Here is a 21,706-nt window from a genome sequence, read left to right on the forward strand (position 1 = left end):
TGAATGGTGTAAGGAAATGGTCCAGTTTTATTCTATTGGATGTGGCTGTCCAATTTTCCCAACACCATTTGTTGAAGAGGCTGTCTTTTTTCCATTGGACATTCTTTCATGCTTTGTCAAAAATTAATTGACCATAGAGTTGAGGTTCCAATTCTGGACTCTTTATTCTGTTCTATTGATCTATGTGTCTGTTTTTATGCCAGCACCATACTTTCTTGATGATTACAGTTGTATGATAGATCTTGAAGTCCAGAATTGTGATGCTACCAGCTTTGGGCAGCTGAGAATAATTCTTAATAATTCAGGGGTGAGTAGGATCAGACATTTCTAAGATTGAGCCTTTTCCATTCTCTGGGGACATTCTCTTCAATCCTTGCACATCGAATGATAGCATGCCCTCTGCAGCTCTGCTCATCCCAGGCAAGTTATGTCATATAGTTGAATGTAAATGTCTTAATTTTAAAATGAGGATAGCAGTAAGGCCTGCCTTGTCATCTATACAGGGTTGAGGTGAGAAATGAACGAGAGAAAAGTGTGAAGGTGTTTCTTGTGCTATAAGTCTGGGAGCAAAAGTTAATGATATACCATTATATCATTCATTCATCTGCTTATCCTACATTTACTTGGCACCACCTATTTGTCAAGCATTGAACTAGAGCTGCGGACACTAAGACTTGTAAGAGATATTTCCTACCCTCACAGGACTCTTGAGTTTTGTAAGGGAGACAGACAAACGGTAGAGTATGAGACATGCTATGATAGAGGAATGTGTGGGTTAGTTGGAAAGCCTCGAACCTAGAGCAAGTGTCAGGAAAATCTTTCTAGAGGCTGTGGCAAATAAAAGATAATCAGGTGGGGCACCTGGGTGGCACAGCTGGTTAAGCTTCCAACTCTTGATTTCAGCTCACATCAGGATCTCAGGGTCCTGGGATTGAGCCCTGTGTTGGGCTCTGAGCTCAGTGTGGAATCTGCTTCTCTCCCTCTCTCTGACCTGCTCATGTGCATGCTCTTTCTCTTTCAAATAAAAATAAATATTAAGAAAAGATAATCAGGGGAGCCTGGGTGGCTCAGTTGGTTGAGTGTCTGCCTTCAGCTCAGGCCACAATCCCAAGGTCCTGGGATTGAGTCCCACATCAGGCTCCCAGCTCATGGGGAGGGAGTCTGCTTCTCCCTCTGCCTGCAGCTTCTCTTGCTTGTGCTCTCTCTCTCTCTCACAAGTAAATAAAACCTTTTTTAAAAAAGATTTTATTTATTTATTTGACAGGCAGAGATCACAAGTAGGCAGAAAGGCAGGCAGAGAGAGACGAGGAAGCAGCCTACCTGCTGAGCAGAGAGACCAGTGTGGGGCTTGATCCCAGGACCCTGGGATCACGACCTGAACTGAAGGCAGAGGCTTTAACCCACTGAGCCAGGTGCCCCCAAATAAATAAAATCTTAAAAAAAATAAAGAAAACATAATCGGATGAAAAATATTGGTAAAGCAATTACTACCATGTATAGAGTATTTGTACATGTCATGAGCTATTGTTAGTGTGTTGTATATGTATCATAAATAACCCTATGACAAAGGTATTGTTCTTATAACTTCTATTTTGCAGATAAGGAAACTGACGCACAGGATAACTGAACAATTTCCCCCAAAGTAACCCAGCTCATAAGCGGTGGAGTGGCACCAAATCCAGCTGTTCTCCTCTAGAACCTGATGTTGTAACTATTGTGTACTTGACAAAGTGGGGTGGGCAGTCTAGACAGATGTGACAGAAAGCCTGTTAACAGTTCACCAGGGATGGTGAAGTTGGGGAAGAAGGGGAGGCAAGATTACAGGCACAGAGAGCTAAGGTAGGACAGATAGATGGCATTCTAACTAAAGGTTTTATACTGTTGACAAAAGAAAGTCACTAAGAGTTTTAGTCAGGCTTGCTTTTTTATAATGATCACCATTGGCACAGATGGATAATGGTCAGAGGGAGGCAATACTGGACAGAGGGAGAGTGGTAAGGAGATGCTGGCAGCTAGGTTTGGGGTAATGGCAGTGTGACTGGAGACAGTGTGACTGGAGACATATGTGACATGTTAAAAAGTAACAGGCTAACTGGATGATGACTGACAGAAAAGGAAGACTCGAGAGTGATTTTTATTATCTAGTTTACCCTGATGGAAAATAGGGCCCTTTGCAGAGATAGGTAATACAGGAGCAAGTTTGGAGGAAATATGGAGAGATTTTAATTTATGGAGTGTGAGGTGCTTTTTGCAAATAGGCAGCAGAATGTACAGTCCTGAAACTCTGAGGAGAGATGTGGGATGGAGAGGTAGACTTGGGAATCATTCATATATAGATAATAATAGAAGTCATGGGGGTGGATGACATTAGCAAGGAACAGTCTGTGGTGTGGGAAGAGATGAGGACCAAGGACAGGCTCATGGGACGAACCCACACTGGAAATGTGAGCTTTCCAAGAGGAGAGTGAGGCATGAGGAGAGACAGGAGGAATCAGCAGGGAGTGGAGTTGAAGATGTGAAGGTGATAAGTGGATGGTTTCATGCAGAAAGGAAGGCTGACATACGTTATATGGATGAGCAAGGACAAATAAATTAAGGACTGAAAAGTATCTACTGGATTTGACTACAAAAAGATGAGAGCAACTTACAATAGCCAAGACATGGGAGAAACCTAAGTGTCCATCCGTAGATGAATGGATAAAGAAAATACAGTGTATACACACAATGGGATATGATTCACCCATAAAAAGGAAGGAAATCTTGCCATTTGTGGCAACATGGATGGACCTTGAGGGCATTATGTTAAGTGAAAAGTCTGACAGAAAAAGAAATACTATATGATCTCACTTACATGTAGAATCTAAAAACCAAGAGAAAAACAAAACAAAACCAAGCTCATAGATACAGAGAACAGATTGGTGGCTGCCAGAATTAAGGTAGTGGGGGAGGGAGTTGTGTGATGAAGGTGAAAAGGTACAAACTTCGGTCATTAAATGAGTAAGTCATGGAGACATAATGACCTGCATGGTGACTAGAGTTAGTAATATTCTGTTGCGTATTTGAAAATCACTAAGGGAATAGATCTTAAAAGTTCTCATCACAAGAAAAATAACTGTAATACTCATGGGAACAAATGTTAAGTAGACTTACTGTGGTGATCATTTCACAATACATACACATATTGAATCATTATATTATGCACTTAAACCAATATAATGTTAATTGTCAACTATATATCAAAAATAAGAGATGACAGCAATTTCAGTTGCTGTTCTGGGTGGAAGTCAGGTGGCAGCGTACTGAGAAATTAATGGGAAGTGTGAAGTAGAGGTAGTATCCAAAAACAAAAGCAAAATGAAAAATGAGCTTTTCTAGAACCTTGATTGTGAGAGGAAGAGAAAGTCCCTAGAATAGTAGAGGGGTTGTGGGATCCTAGGAGATTTTTTTTCCTTTCCTTTTTCCTGTAAACAGAACATTTGAGGGAGTTTTCATGTTAGGGAAAGTAGCCACTAGAAAGGGACAGATTAAAATAAAGAAGAAAGAAAGGTGACAATGGAGTGAGGTTTCTTGGGGAGGCTAGAGGAGTGGGTATCAGAGGTTGGGTGAGAGGCTCAGCCTTGATCCAGGGGTTTCAGTACAGTTCAGAAGAACCAGGATATCCTCTTTCTTCTCTCTGTGCTTCATACGGTCTTCCAGAAGAAGCCACGTCTTCTCTGTTAGAAGCCACAGATCCCACCAAGTGACTCTGGCTGCTGGCTTTGGTGATGCCACCTCTATTCCTTTCCCTCCCACTTCTTGATGTTGCTAGTTGCTGGGCTCACTATTCCCCATGTATTTTCATTTCTTGAAAAGCCTTTGCAACTAGTTCCTGTATAAAATTCCTAATAGCAAACTACCTGGTGTGGGCTGGTTTCCTAGTTGGATCCTGACTGAGACATGTATTTATCTTAGAAATTCTGCAAAGGAGAATTTTGTAGACAATACAACAAAGGATGTAAAATTGTCACTAATCCCACTATCCAAAGGTAACTGTGGTTAATATTTTGGTGTATATCTTTTCAGGTCATTTTCATATGTATCTATGCATTTTTTTTTCTCTTTGCAACTTTGGAGTTACACCTTACTCTTTGCTATGTAATCTCATTTTCTCATTTAATCTATTAAAAACATTTGTCTAGATCTTTAGTATTCTTGTATAAAATGATCTTTAAACAGTTATTAGTATGACTTCAAGTGGTTGTCTTCGAACTTATTTAATCAGTCTACCATTGTTTATTTAGATTGTTTCCCAGTATTTCACCACTATAATAATTTTCTATGCCAAGTTTTGGAGTTTATTTCCAATTATTTTCTTTAGGATTAAATATGTAACTACTGTGAGAGCAAGGTTTTTGTTTGGCTCATCCCCTGATGAATCCTCAGTGCCCAGAGCAGTACCTGCCTCACAGTGGGCATTCTGGGTAAGGCTGAACCAGGACGACTATGTTAACAGGCCTGTACAGTCTAAAGACCTTGTACATACATACTGACATGCCTCCTTTTTTGAGGGCCATGGATGATTCATCGCACGAAGGCAGTCGGCTCAGAACTGGCCAGCTGCCTGGTGAGTTGTGCAGGATGGAGCCTTCAGGCTACCACAGATGCTGGGGGTCATTCGGCTGGCTGAATTTGCCTTGTTGCAACGGTGAGCCAGCTGGATTGAGAGTGAAGGCCGGGGCCATGTCGATTCCTGTGAAGTCCATTTCTGCTCCCCCAGGATATCCATTGGCTGCTCCACCGAGGCTGTTGTAACTGCTCTGCCAAATCTCAGGCCTGGCCACAGCTGGATGAAGGTGCAGGCTTGGGTCCAGATCTTCCTGAATGAGTGCTCAGGACTTCTCAGCTCTAAACTTTTGAAAACCGAGATTTTCTTAATGTGGGGCTTTCAACTAAACTCACCAACAACACACCATTTTGAGGGTTAAACCTGGTCTCAGGGGAAGGCTTGGGTAAAAGGAATCACTTTCTTCACTGAACTATCAGCTGACAAGTTTCAATTAAGGTGTTTTTGTCTTGGGGTGTGTGTGTGTGTGTGTGTGTGTGTGTGTGTGTGTGTTTCAGAAAGCGAGGGGGTAGCACCTTGGGTCTCAGCATTTATCTTTGGTTTGATTAAGCCCAAATAAATGACTGTGTGTCCCAAGATAAATAACAATAACATGCCTATAAAATAAAAACCATAAAGACAAAGTGGAATTTGGAGAACAAGCAGATTTGAGGCCAGGGATGAAACTGCAGCATGAGGTTGTATCTGGGCATCTCCAGTCCTGAAGACCCTGATCATCATCAACAGATTCCAGATGGTTGAAAGTAGGGTTTGGATTCAGTAACTATTTATTGATCACATATAATGTGTTCAGTGTCAGAAGATGCCCATAGGGAGTTTCCCCTGAGGAACAAGGGGCGGAGGCTCACAACTCTCTGAGCTATACAAAGCTTGGTTAGGAGCCTGACCTTAGTTAGGGTTGGGCTGCCTGGCTTCGAACCCCAGCTCTACCACTTACTCTCTGTGTCCCTTGGCTTCAGTTTCCTAGTCTGTAGAAAGCCTGTAAGATCCTGTAGAGTTAATAGGAGAATTAGATGAGTTACCTTTTGTAATGTATCTGGAGCACTAGCTTAGGACGTGGGACATCCACTTTGCCGCTCCATGGTTTCTCTCCAATGCCAAGGTCCTCCTAGGTGGGGTGGGGGTACCCAGGACATTGTTATTCAGTCTGTTTTTGGAATGTGTCCCCTGCATCTACAGGGACTTCCTAGCTTCCATCTCTTTGTGACTTCCCAATCTTGGTCTTGGAAGACATGGCCTTTGGTCAGTCCACAGCCTATCCCTCAGCTGGGGGTTCATGCAGCACTAGGCTGAGTGCTGTGCAAAGGAAGGAATGATAAGATTTGATCTTATCCTGATATGCTGGGCCTGTGAGGGACTAAGACCCCTGGCCCAGGAAGAGGTGCTCTAGAAAAGAATGCTGGCATGAGTGTGGCGCACTCAGAGTCCACTGCCTTGGAATTAGTGATGCTTAGCAACAGGACAGCCTTCTGGCCTAAGGACTATGGACTCTCAGAAATTATAAACTTTCGCCAAAATTCAGGATTTTTTTGGATATTATGTGGAGAGATGGTCATTTAGCTTATGTTCTAACATGCGTTTGTTCGTTCAGTCACTCATTGGGCTGCAGAGACTTTACTATTTGTCTCATCAGACAGCATGGAAATCTATCTAAATAATTTCCAGCTTGTGGTTCTTATTCTGGTTTTGTAAGAAGTCAAATCTCTATTTTATGTTTTCAGTGCCATATATTATCTTTCTAAATCTTTTTCTTTTCAGACTCATTTGTTCCAGATTCCCAATATCCAATATATATGACATGAGTTCCCCATTTTCTGCCATTCTGATTGCTTTCCTTGGGAAGAATCTCAGGCTTGAATCTTCTTTTTAAAAATGCAGCTCAAAGATTAAGTTGCAGCTCACTACATGTAACAGGAGACTCCTTGATGCTCTACATCTACTAATGTAACCCAAGATTATTTTAGCTTCTACAGGAAAATTTTCAAATGAGCCATTATCTACCCAGGTTTCTTCTACCCCAGAGTTATGGATTTGGCTTTGTAAACCTACATGCAACAATTTACATGAATTTATTTTAAATAACTCCAGCTCACCTATTCTCTGATGTGATTTTGAATTCACCAATTAGAGGTATTTGTGCCATCTATAATTTTGATAAGCACAAGACTGTATAATGGAAAAAGAGCACACTCCAGCATGCAACTACAATAATAATACTCTCTGGCTGTTGGGTTCGACCAGATGACTCTTCCTACAAGTCAGAGACTTGAGTCACTAACCAAGTTTGAAGTTCTTCCCTCATTAGCAGACTGACACTGGGGAAGTTGTGGAACCTCTCTGAACGTCAGTTTCATCATCTACAAAAGGGAGAGATATTTCCCTACTAGAACTGAAGTGAGGGATGAATAAGACAAACTGTGTAAAAGGCTAATCACAGTGCCAAACAAATGGTAAGCACTTAATAAATGTCAGTTATTTTGTTATTTCATCTCTCCATCACATCCACTAGATATTACATAGACTGAAATTTCATTATCACGGTTACCATATTTTCCTATCTTGGATCTTCTGGAGCCTTTCTCATTTCTGAAGACTTTTAAAGGATTAATTGGCAATCATTTTGCAATGAGCCCAGAGACTTGTTTGAAGTAGCAACTGAGAGCAATTATGACTTCCTGTAGAGCACTAGATTAGCCTAGTGAAAATACAAATAATATCATTAATTTGGGGATGGGGGAGAGGGAAGACTAATCTGATTCTGCCAGAGCTGAAACCTGGCAGTCAGGTGATAGTTTTAAAATTAGATATGCAGAAATTCAAGACCATCCAGGGGAGTTGTATTAGATTACATCACAGGACATTCAGCAGGACTCAGGGGTTGCTCTTCAGAGTCTGGTGGCTGATTGTTGCCTTAATCTTGGACATCATTTATCCAATTGTATCATGATGATTAAGGGCTTCTGGGGTCAGACTGCCCTGGCTGCACCATTTGTCACCTTGGGTAGGGTCACCGAAGAAATCTTACCCGGAATCTGTTTGTTCATCATTTAAATGTTGTCATGAACATAAGGCATTTTTAGGATTCTAGCAGAAAGGGCATCCAAAGTGCTTATTATGGTTCCTCGTCCCACAGTTAAGTACTCAGTAAATAGTAGCTATGATTTTAATTATGCTGAGAGAGAATTTCACAAAGGAACTGCCTGCAAAACACTACTTATTTGGAACTGAAAATTTTAATTGGAGCCTTGTCTCGAATACTTGTTTTTTTTCCTGGTCAAGGGCATAATAACACTGTGACTGAATGACAGAAAGAGAGTGCTTTCTATCAGCAGCAGCCCACTGAGTTCCCTTTCACTGGAATTCAGCTTATTAGCTGCATGGCTAACTCCTCGAGCCAGGAAAACATGTCCCATACATGACACCGTTGTCAAGCAGACGAGACAGATGTTTCTTGGCTTCCCTTCTCAGGGACTTAATAGCTCCTGAAGGTTAACCCTTATTGACTCATTAAGCATCGTCTGCCTGGGGGTCAGTGGTGGCGACGCCTGTGTTAACCTCGGCCAGCAGCCGTCGCCAGGGCTTTACAAAAGGAGATGTCACGTTTGAGAGAAAGACAGGTGATACAACACACACGCCATCCTCAGATGGCCACGGTTCCCTAGAGACAGGAAAAATGATGTGTTTTTTTAAAGGATTAGAAAAGAATACCCTTTGCTTCCCTACCCCCCCGCCCCTGCCTCCCCACCGTGTGGCTTATTGGTAGGACACCATCTCAAAATTCGATCCCTTGTTCTCTGTCTCTAATCTCTGTATTTGTTAAAGAGCACTGCTTGGACCCAGCCTAGAGAACAGTGAGCGTCCTAGAGGCCGTGTGGCGGTGGCCACCGCTGAGGCAAAACCCACTGGGAAAGGAGAGGAAAAATGATGTTATTTTCTTTCAGTCAAGCATGGGAACTAACTGGTTTTATTTTCTCCTTCTTCTCTCTGGTGTCCCATGGATGCAGTGATGGCAATGGAAATTATTCCATTTGATGTTCCCAACTGAATTGTTCCTAATCTATTTTGATATGCTTTGCTTTTCTTGTTTGCTGAGTCTGGAGGTACTTAGTTCCTAGGCTAGTTACTCTTCAGCTAGCACCCGGGGGCAGGTTGCTCTTCCTCTCTTTTGACTCCCTTGGACTCCAGGCTGTTTCTGGGCTGGGTATGCATGCTTGGGGAGAAAGGGTGCTGTCATCAGCAGCATTGAATGTTTCCTGAGTGATTTGGAAAATGGTCCCTAGACAGGTTACCCTGACATCTTCAAATAGCCAATGCTGGCTTCTGGTGAACATCCTTTAGTAGGGGGTCGGAAATCACCTCTGTAGTAATCTATTCTAGATTATTATAGAATAATCTATTCTATATTATATTATATATATATAATAGAATAATCTATTCTAGGTTATTCTAGAATTTTTCAAGTTGGAGCTTTATGATAAATGTGTACATTTATAATTATCACATCTAATAATTTCTCTGGAACTGTGGGCTTCAATTTATTCAAAGGGCATAGGAGCTCATTCCCTTGGGCTTCTAGTCTGTTTTATGTGGTTCATTCTGTGCTTTCTAATTTGAAAGAATATTTTCTTTGGTGGCCAGATAAGTAGGTTTCCTCTTAGCAGTGAAGAGAATGGCCAAAATATCAGGGATACGGATGCGGTTAGATCTGTGCTTTCCAATATGGTACATCTGGCTAGTGGCTACCATTTTGAACAGTGCAGATAGAGAACATTTCTATCATCAAAGAAAACTCTGCTCTATAGCATTGGGTTAGATGGTCAAAAGAATAGGGGGCCCCTCTGCTGGCTTAGAGGTCTCCATCAGTAGAATTCAAGAGAGTATTGTAGAATTCATTTGGTTCTTATAACCACTTCCCAACACATATCTACTTTACCTTCTCTGCTAGCTCGGGAGCACCAGGACTGCCCTCATCATGTCACTAGTCCATGACACCCAGGACTGCCTTGGGAATCTGCATCCCCAGACTTTGATTTCCAATTTCCAATTTCCAATTCCAATTCCAATTTCATGACTCATCCTATTTTCCTTAAAGGATTTCACTGGCCTCTTGGAAGGTCAGTTGTCAGCATAATCCCCCATATCCTCAAGGTTTCTCTGAATTTTTTCTTCACCTCCTTGATCTCCCTCAAGATACTGCTTCCCTTGCAGCCCTCTCAAGAAATTGCTTCTTTCTCTCTCCTTTCACCATTGGACCTGGAGGTGAGGTAGGTGACGTCTTTGGTTCCTTAATTCCACCTCTAGCCCTCCCCCCCATTCTCTTGTTACTAAAATCACTCAGCTATGCATATCATGTCATCGACTTGATTCACTCAGTAGTACCCACAGTCTCATTGCAGGAAATTAGCACAACGAGGATCACTCTGCCTGATTTCTTGAAGATGTTAGCTTTGGATCACTGCCATTCCCTTGTCATTCTTTCTTTCTTAATTGTTGGCAATTAAATGTACATATAGAGGATTCTCTGCTTCTTCTCCTCCAATTATCTTGTCTGCTGTTCTATCTAAGCACCTCCCTCTCATTATCAGTCATAGTCTGGGAGACCTTGCTCCTATCCTTAACCTAAACTTCGCCAGAGTCTTAATTTCAAACATTCTCTTTTCTGAGCACTGTTTTCATCTTTATAGCCCACTTCCTGTGGCACCCTGACTCCACTAGGACCTTTAGTCTAGTGTCTCTACTAGTCAGACACCAAAGGAAGCCCCTCTGGGTGGATGAAATGAGAAAGAATTGTCCTCTCTAAGTGATGAAGCCCATGCTAGGGCTCATGGCCTGGGACACAGGATATAGATTTCAGTTACCACTCACACTTTTGGGTTGAGTACAAACTTGGCAAGTGTACATGAAAGCCCTGTTTTCTTCCATCCCATTTGTCACATTTGAGCTGTTCTTTCCAGCATCCCCAGGATCTTGTTTCTGTCTTTCTTTAGTTTTGTTTCCACAGCCACTCATTATTATCGCTCTTTTGTCTAAGAACTCAACTCCCATGACTCTCTTTTTCCTCATTGTACTCTCTTGGCTAAACTCTAACTCTGGTTAAATTTAACTATGGCTGTTGCACTGCTAACAAGGGAAACCACTTAACCATGCTGCCAGTTCTCCCTTAAAATTCATGAGCACCAACCTTAAGTTAGTCATAATCCTACCCATTATTTTACTGTATGTTCTTACTGAATTTTCTATCACCTCAGATAAGTCTTTCATTTCTTCTTCCTTCTCTTCAAAATGTTAACACCTCCTCCCTCACTGAGTTTCAGCTGATGATCTCACTTTCCCCTTCACTGAGGCAACTGAAGCCATAGAAGAGCACTTCCACAAATTCTTCCCAACACACCCACCCTCCCACCTCTACTGTGTCCATATGCTGTGCCTTCTCTTCTGCTTGGCCTTGGGATCCAGTTGGGTCCTGGATCTCATTGTTCTTGCTTACTCAAGGACACTGCTGCAGGAATTCTCTCTGCTCTCTCCTTTCTCACCAAATAATGCCTTTCCATTAGATAATTCGTAGAAGAACATAGACATTATTTCCTTCATCTTAAACACAACCCTCCATAGACCCCATTTGCCTTTTTAGTCACTGTTCTGTTTTTCGATTTCTTTTCATAGGAAATATCCTTGAATGTGTTATCTGTGTTTGAGAACTCCAGGATCCTGATCAGACTTTCACCTCCCTGCTCCACCAATGTTCCCTTTGTTAGGGTCACCACCAACATCTACATGGCTCAGCCTTGCAATCAATGATCGTCATTCCTCTCCTTGGCCTATTAGAGGCATTTAACATAATAGGTGTCTCTTTCTTAAAGTATTTTTTCATTTAGGTTTCAGAACACTGGCTCTTCTAGTTTCCTCTTACCTACTTTTCTCCACAGTGACTTCTTCACTGGTTCTTCCACATCTCTCCCCTCTAAATATTGGAATATCCCAGATCCTCTTCTCTTTTCTACTGCTCCCTACCCAGTCTTAGTTGGTCTCATGGGTTCAAGCAACATTTTTATGTTGATAGTTTCCAAATTTATGTTTTTAAGCCCAAACACTCCCCAGAAGTTCTGACTTGCACTTCAAGTTTCAGTTGTCTGTTTTGAATCTCCTCTCTGATACCCACCATGGTCTTCCCTATCTCTATACTGGCAATTCTGTTCTTTTAGTTGGAGTCATGGCTTTATCTTTTTTCTCCCATCATCTGCAAATCCTACTGGCTCTGCCTGTAAAATACATCCAGACTCTAATCACTCCTTGCCTCCTAAACGGGCCACTCCAGATGCCACCACCTTACTACCTTGGATGAGCTTCTATCATCTCTTATCAAATATTTATAATAGCCTCCTAACTGGTCTCCTTGTTTTTTTGTTTTTTTTTTAAGATTTTATTTATTTATTTGACAGAGAGATCACAAGGAGGCAGAGAGGCAAGCAGAGAGAGAGAGAGAGAGAAAGAGGAGGAAGCAGGCTCCTGGCTGAGCAGAGAGCCCGATGTGGGGCTGGATCCCAGGACCCTGAGACCATGACCCGAGCTGAAGGCAGAAGCTTTAACCCACTGAGCCACCCAGGTGCCCCTGGTCTCCTTGTTTTCACCCATGCTCTGTTTTAGTCTAATTTCCACACAGTAGCCAAAGTGATCATTTTGTCATTGCCCTACCTATAATCCTACAATGGCTTCCTAGCTCACTCAGAGTAAAAGCCAATGTGCTAACCATAAATATATGATATGGTTCCCTGTAACTTCTATGTCCAGTTAATTATGGCCTCTCTTACCATTTTTCTCTCTCACTCTGTTCCAGCCACACTGCTTCCTTGAATTCACCAGAATACTACTGCCTCAGGACCTTTGCACATGCTATTCTTATGCTCCAAATTCTCTTTATCCAGATAGCCACATGGCTCATGCCCTTGTTTCCTTCAGATATTCACTTAAAACTCTTCAGTGAAGTCTTTTATAGGTACCTTATCCAAAATTTTATTCTCATACACACACACACACACACACACACACACACACACACACACATATGCTTTCTGTCTCTTCCCTACTTCTTTTTCTTCCTGTTTTTTCTCCTTAGTACTATTTATCACTATCTAACATAACATATATTTTATATTGCCTTTAAAAAAATCTGGCTCTCCCACAAGAATTTAAGTTCCACAAGAGTGAGACTTTTTATTTGCTTGTCTTTGTTTTGCTTGCTGCTATATCTTCAGTGCCTAGGAAAGTGCTAGGCCCCTAGCAGAGGATTAATACATCTTTATTGAATGACTAAGTGAAGGTAAAGAGGATTTGCCAGGGCTGCCTCGTTTTGCAAACATTATAACCTGATGACCTACTGCTTAAGAGCATGGACTGAAAAGCCTGTCTGCTCAGCCTTAGGTTGGTTACCAAATCTGTTTCCTCCTGCGTAAAATGGGGTAATAAGTGTTCCTTCTGCATAAGGTTGGGAGGATTAAGTAAGTTATATATGTAAGGAAATAGACACGGATGAGATACATAGAGATGTAATACGCACGGTAAGTTTGTTGTCATCATGCTAGTTATTACCTGCTAACATTATGTCATCTTCCCTTCTTCCCATTATACTTTCCTCATGGGTTGTTTACAGCATAATAGAACCCCATTTATAGGAATCCCAACCCTGCTGCTCATTAGCTGTGTGATTTAAGCCAATTTACTTAATCTTTCTGAACCTCCATGGTCTCACCTTTAGACTAGAGGCAGTAATACTACTTAGCAGAGCTGTGGTGCAGATGAAATGATGTGTCAAAAGGGGTTTGGTATCTTTCTCTGACACGTAATAAATGCTCAGTAAGTGGTGACTCTTAATTATGTCGTGGGGGTGTGGGATATGGAGGGGGCCTTTTGGTAGGGCAAATTACCCCTGGTAGTTTGGTAGGAGCCATTCTGTGGGGTCAGCAGGACTGTTCACATTCAAGTTCTTCTAAAATTGGAGTTTCTCTGAGAGCAGCCTGTGCAACCACAATCATTAATTCAGCTCTTTTTTCCTCACTGAGATCACTCCAAGTTTTTTAGCAGGGTTTGTCATTTTTAGAGTTTCTTGAGACATGTTTCTTTTTAGTTTCTGTCTTCCATAAACTCTTTTCTCTGATTTTTAAACGGCGTATGTAGAGTCTATGAGAATATACATGTACATATTCCTTCTTCATTTGTTTTTATTCAATTTCAAGAAACACTGCTATTCTCTTCCAAAGTTCCAGTCACTTCCATATCACTAAGAAGTTCTTCCTTGTTGATTGGAATCACATAAAAAGCAGCAAATCCACTTGGGTTCTCCTCTACCTTTTAAGTATCCAGCAATGAGATTGACATTATTTATAGACTATAGGACAACTGCAAAAAAGTGGTCTAAACTGACCTGGTTTAAATTAAGGTCCACAGACTTAACCAACTTTAGTACAATCCTGAGACTACCACCTTCCCAGCATCCCAGTAAGCTGATTACTCAGTACCACCCACTTTCACCCTCATACATTCTTAGGTATTGTTGCCCAAACTCATGTCCTGATTTCAGAAGACACTCCATGAATGGAAGAATCCCTTAGGGGACAGAAGTGAGAGTTAAAGCCAACACCAAATACATGAGCTCATCTTTTTAGAATCCTACAGAACAGAGAGTGGAATTTTGCCAACACTTCACATTGACCAGGCAAACTTTCAACATTGTCTATTTCCTTTCTCTTACATGGATTAAATATAATAATATCTTTAGGATAATCTGTTAGGAGAGGACAGAGGAGAAAGACCACCCTCATCTTGGTCATGGGTCAAATTTTAAGTGAGTGTGCAAAATGAAGTAAAATGGTTAGATACAGAGAGAAATTTCTAGATTTTTCAAAAAAATTATTCATTTGACAGACAGAGATCATAAGCAGGCAGAGAAGCAGGCAGAGAGAGAGGAGGGGAAGCAGGCTCCCTGCTGAGCAGAGAGCCTGCCGTGGGGCTCATTGCCAGGACCCTGGGATCACAATCTGAGCCGAAGGCAGAGGCTTTAACCCACTGAGCCACCCAAGCCTCCTCAGAGAGAGATTTCTGAACATGATTTTTAAAATGATTTTTCTGTTTAATATTGAGTTTGGGTGGCAACATAATCTTTGGAGCTAACACAGGACTTTCCAATTATGAAATAGAATATTGTTAGATACTTTGTGCCATAGTAAAATCCAGTTTTAAAAGATTTTATTTATTTATTTAAAAGACAGAGATCACAAGTAGGCAGAGAGACAGGCAGAGGGAGAGGAAGGGAAGCAGGCTCCCTGCTGAGCAGAGAGCCTGATGTGGGGCTCGATCCTAGGACCCTGGGATCATGATCTGAGCTGAAGGCAGAGGCTTTAACCCACTGAGCCACCCAGGCGCCCCTAAAATCCAGTTTTAGAAGGAAGCAAAAGTGAATTGCTAATTAGTTTGAACTTATTTAATTTATGAAATGAAACCCTCTTCTTCAATATTTCATTGCATAGGGTAGTGCCCTACCTCCTGCAGAAACAAAATAAGTACTAATTGAATTCACAGTTTTTCTTCTAATGAAGTAAGAACTTGTTAACTTGTCCTCCTCAAATTTGTCATCTTTTCTTTATGTGATTCTTAAATACTCATCTTGATTCCACTTCTCTTATGTCCATCCAGCTTTTAAAAAGAAGCTAAGAAAAAAAAAAAAAAGAAATGGGACTTTTGAAGTTGTTTTGCTGTAGCACTTATATTTTTAAAGAATGTTCTTTGAAAACAAAAGTGATAGAACAAAACAACTTTGGAAATCAATTCATTTCTCCAGAAACTTCTTTTAGCAGTGCCTAGTGGGCGGGTCATGCCATGGAAAGAGGTCAGACTTCTGATATCAAGACTTCTGATATCCACCCCCCCCCCCTCAGGATATTAAAGAAATCAACAGTATTGGTAACTCACTGCTCTGGCAAATGGCTTGATATGCAGAAGAAGTGACTTTAGTTGTAGTTTTCTTCCCTTCGTATAAAGATCAAGGTGAACTACAGTCACAGAGCCCACTAGATTTCTCCACTTTTTACACTCCCAAAGTGCTTCCAAGTTCCCAGAATTTCTCAAAGTGTAGTCTTCAACATACTATGTCAGAAACATCTGGAAGCATCTAAGTAAGTCCAGATTCTTGGGCCCCACCCATTTTTACTGCCCTAGTATTGGCTGAAGAAATCAAGAATAAGAATTTTAACAGTGTCCCCAGGTGATGCCTATACACTGGTATTTGAGAACCATAGCCTCCTCAGTGTGAACCAGATACTTGATGACTGGCTTGGACAATTTCCCACTGATACCCTTCAATTACCCTCAGAACCAGTCCTTCAGGGCCACAGACTCTAGCAAAGCTGGCTCTATGTGTGGAACTTGTATTTGTATTCATATAACATATGGTAAGATGAACTTATCCTTTTGGGTACGGGTATATGACGAGGAGTTAGGAAGATAGAAGCCCTCTGTGGGTCATACAATCTTGTCACATAACTTAAGGAAGCTGGAAATAGTCCCTTTGTCAGCATCTTCTCTTCATTTTTCTTTTTTATTCCTCAGGTATTTTATGAGTATCTTCTTTTAGCCAGACTCTGCTCTGTGATGAACAAGACAGATCATGACCTCTCCTCTCTCACAGAGTTTACAGGATAGTAAGGCGAAAAAGGAAATAAACAAGGAAACCAAAACCCCCAAGTTAATTACAAATTGTGACAACTGCAATGAGGGAAACAACGTAACGTGAGGAGAGACTGACTTCAAAGGGTGAGGGCTAGGCGAAGCCATGCTGTGGGGGTAGCAGTGGGGCTGGGGATGGATGGAGGAAGGTCTTGGGTCATGCCTGGAACTGGGGCAGACTGATGAGTCATATGCAGCACCCATGCCTCCGATGGAATAGTGACACTGAGGATGACCACGATGAACATCAACTATGATTTAGGAGCGTTTCCCGTATGTCAGCTCTGTGTCAAACATTTTGTGTGCTCTTCTCTATTCGATCTTGGCAGGAAACCCAGGAGACGGATGTTATGACTCCCACTTTCAGATGGGGCGCCCCAGGAAGCTCAGAGATTAAGCGACTTGTGTAGGTCACATAGCCAGTAAGTGGCAGAGCCTTTGACCAGACTTAACTCCGTGTGATGGCAGGGTCTGTGCTCTTTGGTGCTACCAGATTTCCCCTGGTGGTGGTGTGAGGCTGCTGCCCCTGATGGCAGAGGAAGCACAATGAAATGGAAAGTGCACAGTCTTGTTGTGATGACAACGATGGCTTATATTAAAAAGTATAATCCTAATGCTTGAACTCTCTTGAGTGCCCGCTCTCTGCAAAGCACTTGGCAGAGCACTTATATTCATTAGCTCCTGGGAGCCTCAAAATCATCCTATGACATAGAGATGAGAAAGTTGGGGTTTAGGGAGCTTAAGCAGCTTGGCCACAGTCACCCAGCTGGTAAGTGGTAGAACCCAACTCACACTGATGAGGTCTGATTTTGAATCTTGACTCTCTTTGCTTCCCTGATGAAAAGAGCCAGTGTCTGTTCAAGGGCCTTAGACACATTTAGACACACTCAAGCTCAAAATATTCAACCTCCCTCCCCCACCATAGCTCTCTTCCTTCTGGACTGGTTCCTGACACCTGTGACCTTCTCTTCTTGCATTTTTGGGACACTTGCCTACAGACTCTGCTGATTTATGAGAGTTGACAGTTATTGGCAAGTACCTGGGCATGTCACAGGAGAATTTGCCACTTTTTTTTTCTATCTTTAGAATGCTGTCAATCCAGCATTAAATCACCTTCAATCATTAACAAGCCAGAATGGCTTTGTCTGTCATCATCTTTCTGTGGGTGCAGGATTACTGAAAGCAGGACACAAAGAAGCTAACCTCTGCTGGCGGGAGAAGGTGGGAGAAGGCTGGAGAATGCCAGTCTGGTGCCGAGACTGCAGCGGGCTGGGAGGCCAAGGTCTTAGCAAGGGCTCTGGAAAACCGGGATGGAGAGGAAGGTGGAAACTCCCAGAGACTGTGATTCCTCCCGAGAAGGAAAGAGGCCCCTCAGAATGGGCGATAATGGTGAACCAAACCAACCTCACCGTTTTGTCAAGTGTGCTCCCTTCCACTAGCTCTCATTGAATCAACTTCGGCTCTACAACTAGAGCACCAGTCTTTGTCACATGTCTCCATATCACGGCAGTGATGGCAGTGAATACTACCATTACGACTCCATGTTGTTGAGTTGCTTTTCAGTTTTGGTTAAAATCTGAGCCTTGCCTCATTCTTGGCAAATCTGCTACTTTCACTTTTGGACCTGTTCTTCTTGGGCTATTTTTTTTTTTTTTTAATATTTTTATTTATTTATTTGACAGACAGAGATCACAAGTAGGCAGAGACAGGCAGAAGGAGAGGAGGAAGCAGGCTCCCCGCTTGAGCAGAGAGCCCGATGCGGGGCTCGATCCCAGGACTCTGAGATCATGACCTGAGCTGAAGGCAGAGGCTTTAACCCACTGAGCCACCCAGGTGCCCCCTTCTTGGGCTATTCTGTGGCTTGGATGGGATTACATCTTGGGGGATGACCTGGCCTCGTTCCCTTAACTCTTTGGGTTGATTTGGGCTGGGATTAGTGGGCTATGGCTTCATTCCTTGTGACTAGGGTTGAGCTAAATTGGGTTTGGGATAAAAACTAGGCCTCATTCACTATCCACCAACCCCAAATTTTCATGTCCCTACTAGTCTGACTTTGACACCTGCCGACCGGTCATACTTTTTGAAATGTTATTATCTTCTCAAACTTAAATCTGGGATTTTATATAGTCAAAGAGAGGCTTTTAGCTTCACCTTAATCTTGGATTTTGGAATGAAAAAATATTTTGACATCAGTGTTCCATTTTCTTTTCTATCCAGCTAATCACACATAATAATGAGCTAGCCATATTACATCCATTAAAACCATTAATGGGTTTATTGTCAAAAAGGATTAAAGCTGGGTCTGTGTCGTATTTTACAAAAATAGTTTTATTTGTAAGAAGTTTTTGAAAAAGCTAGGAATATGTAAGTGGCATCTCATCACACATTGGAGGTTGGAAGGGCAGTAAACCAGGAATCTGCTGGCCCACGCTCTTGTTCTCACTTGGCACCAAGTAAGTGCGTGATGGTCGGCAAATGCCCTTGTCTCTTCATGCCTCGGCCTCCTCATTTGCAAAGTAAGGTCAGAGGTGAGGTGGGAAGGGCAGTGGCTGCACTAGCTGCCTCCTATGTCCCCTTCCAACCATGATTATTTATTAAAAACTTTTATTATTGAAGTGGAGTTGATGTACAATGTTATATTAGCTTCAGGTGTACAACATACTAATTTGACCATTCATTATTTTTTTTTTAAATGAAAGTGATCCTTGACTACTAATAACCATCCCTTTGCCTCACTATCTGGGGCAGCAACTTGATATGAATGTGCTCATATTTTAGTAGTCTAATGTATGGTTTCTTTCCTTATTTAAGATTGCAATGGCAATCTTTGTAATGAAGTCAGATGACACCACGGTATCTCAGGCTCTGATTGAAGTTGTGTGATACTTGGGTGAAAAGTGTCCACTGATTCTTTTAAACTGTAGGACGTGTCTACACTCTGGGTTTCCAAATCGCAACTTTGAGCATAATCTTTTCTTATTAGTGCAGGCTTCGTTGGAGCTTTAGACAGCAGCTATCAAAAATCAACCAGTTTTATGCATTTTTTTTTTCTTTAAAGTCTTTGGCATGCTTCAGTGTGCTCATATAACCATAATACATGAGAGGACCACTTTCCCTGTTAATAGAAGAGCTAAAGACCAGGCGAACAGGTTTACTGCCATGCTAATATGGAATAATCTGTGATAACTATAATTAACTTGTATGCTCCTGTCATAGGTTGACTCACCAGAACATTCGCACCCTGCAGGATTGATATTCCTCTTTGAGATGCAAGCAGATGCTTCCAACAACTGTCTAGAGCTCCAGTGCAGCAGCCTGGGTTTTGTAGCATTTATCCTTGGCAGGAGCACCATCTATTTTAGGAAGGCATTTTGACACTTTACCTCTTGGCTACGATGTCTCCCAAAATGCACTCAGTGGGACGGAACAGTCCTCACTCACCCCCATGCTACAGTCAGCCCCAGCATGTTCTGTAGCAGAGCTGGCTCAAGACCAAAATAGCTGTTCAGCACTGGGTGTATTCTGGGTCTCAAGGATTCCTGACCATTCACTGCCGGCTTTTTTCCTGGACTTCCTCTCCTTCTACCCAGTTGTATTATGCAAAAACACTAGACCTCCGAGCTTAGGAATTCTCACCAGGGTACCATTCGATGTCATAAATTCACTGGGCTTCACATTTGGGTTCTTCTGAGGACCCTTTGGAAGAAAGATCCTTCTCTTGGAAATCCTGTAGGCTGCCTGGCTCCTCGGGGGAAAGCTGTTCTTCCTTGCATGCATTGAGGGAAGAGTTAGGGAGACTATCTGCTGCTACCCTTTGAGGCAAAGATAAGAACCATGATGATGAGGCATTGGGAAATGAAGCAAATAGCATACATATGCATAGAATAAAAATTTAGGGATTTATATGAAACAAGACCACAGATTATTTTCTAGATCTGGGAAAGACAGAATTGTAGCACAAAAGACAGGTCTAATCCAGTGAGAATAAGTTAGTAAGGTCTAAAGAGAAACGAGTAGTGAAGAGGTGCTTCAGTGATGTGTCTTCATGGAATGGACTCTAGGGAAGATCTTACGGTGACTGATCATTTTCTAAACAATCTTTGGTTTCCTAGGAGTCCATCTTCTCCATATTCTTAAACCCTAACCCTATAGCACCCAAGTCACATTAGTAAGAGAATCTGGTTTGGTGCTAGCGACATTTGCCAAAAACCCAAAGTGCTTCAGAGAAGAAAGAAGTGAAATCTACGGGCGCCTGTGTGGTTCAGTCATTGGACGTCTGCCTTCTGCTCCAGTTGTGGTCCCAGGGTCCTGGAATTAAACCCCATATCAGGCTCCCTGCTTGGTGGAAAGCCTGCTTCTCCCTCTCCCACTCCCCCTGCTTGTGTTCCCTCTCTCACTGTCTCTCTCTCTGTCAAATAAGTAACATGTTTTTAAAAAAGTGAAATCTACTCTTAATGCTACTTACAGTAAATATTTTAAAAATTACAAAGTGCCAGTTGTCACATTTCTGATGTAAAACAATGTCTGACTTGTTTTTAGGCATGTTGGGAACGTCTTCACTTGTTCTTTATTAAAGTTTCCTTAATCTTTTTTGAGGCTCATGAATTCCCCTCAAATGGTTTCTTATAAGTCAGTCATTAGAAGTGGTACAAATTCAATAGCTCTTGGAACACTGCATCAGAAACTAATGATGTATTTTATGGTGACTAACATAACACATTAAAAATTAAAAAAAAAAAAAGAAGTGGTACAAATTCGTAAACTTCTCTACCATTTTCTGGTAAGAGGGAAGATCTCACCACAACATGTATCTCGAATAAGGAAAGCTCTACAAATTGTTGAGAATAAGGTCTATGGGATTAATCACCTTGGCAAAAAACAACACAAAAACAGAAACAAGAGAAATGCAAAAACAAATAGTCATTAGACTGGTCATTTTTTTTTTGAGTTATGGAATATAACCAATGAGATTTGCTGTGAATCTTTCTTGGTGCCTGCAAGACCAGTGGAGAAGACAGATTTTTCTGGATCTGAAAAATTGGGGCACCATTTTCCAGGTAACTGCATAAAGACCTCCATGTATTGACAGCTCAAAGATTCTGAGAGAGATAATTTTCCAAGATTTAGAAGATAATGACAGAGAATCAGGACACTTCCTGAGGATAAATGACCAGCTGGAAGGAAGTCACAGCATTAACTTCAACCAAGTGCCATTAACCCACCTGTTCCCTGAAATTGCCCTCGACTGATCTCCATGGATGCTGGACACGTGTTGCTTCCCATCCTGGTGCACTGGAGAAGATGGAACGATTCTTTCTGGGTCGGAGGCTCCGTGATGTTATTTTCGTGAGTTTGCGAGTTTCATTTAATAGCAAATACCATTAGCTG

The sequence above is a fragment of the Mustela nigripes genome, chromosome 6, assembly GCF_022355385.1.
Source record: "Mustela nigripes isolate SB6536 chromosome 6, MUSNIG.SB6536, whole genome shotgun sequence".
NCBI classification, from domain to species: Eukaryota; Metazoa; Chordata; class Mammalia; order Carnivora; family Mustelidae; genus Mustela; species Mustela nigripes.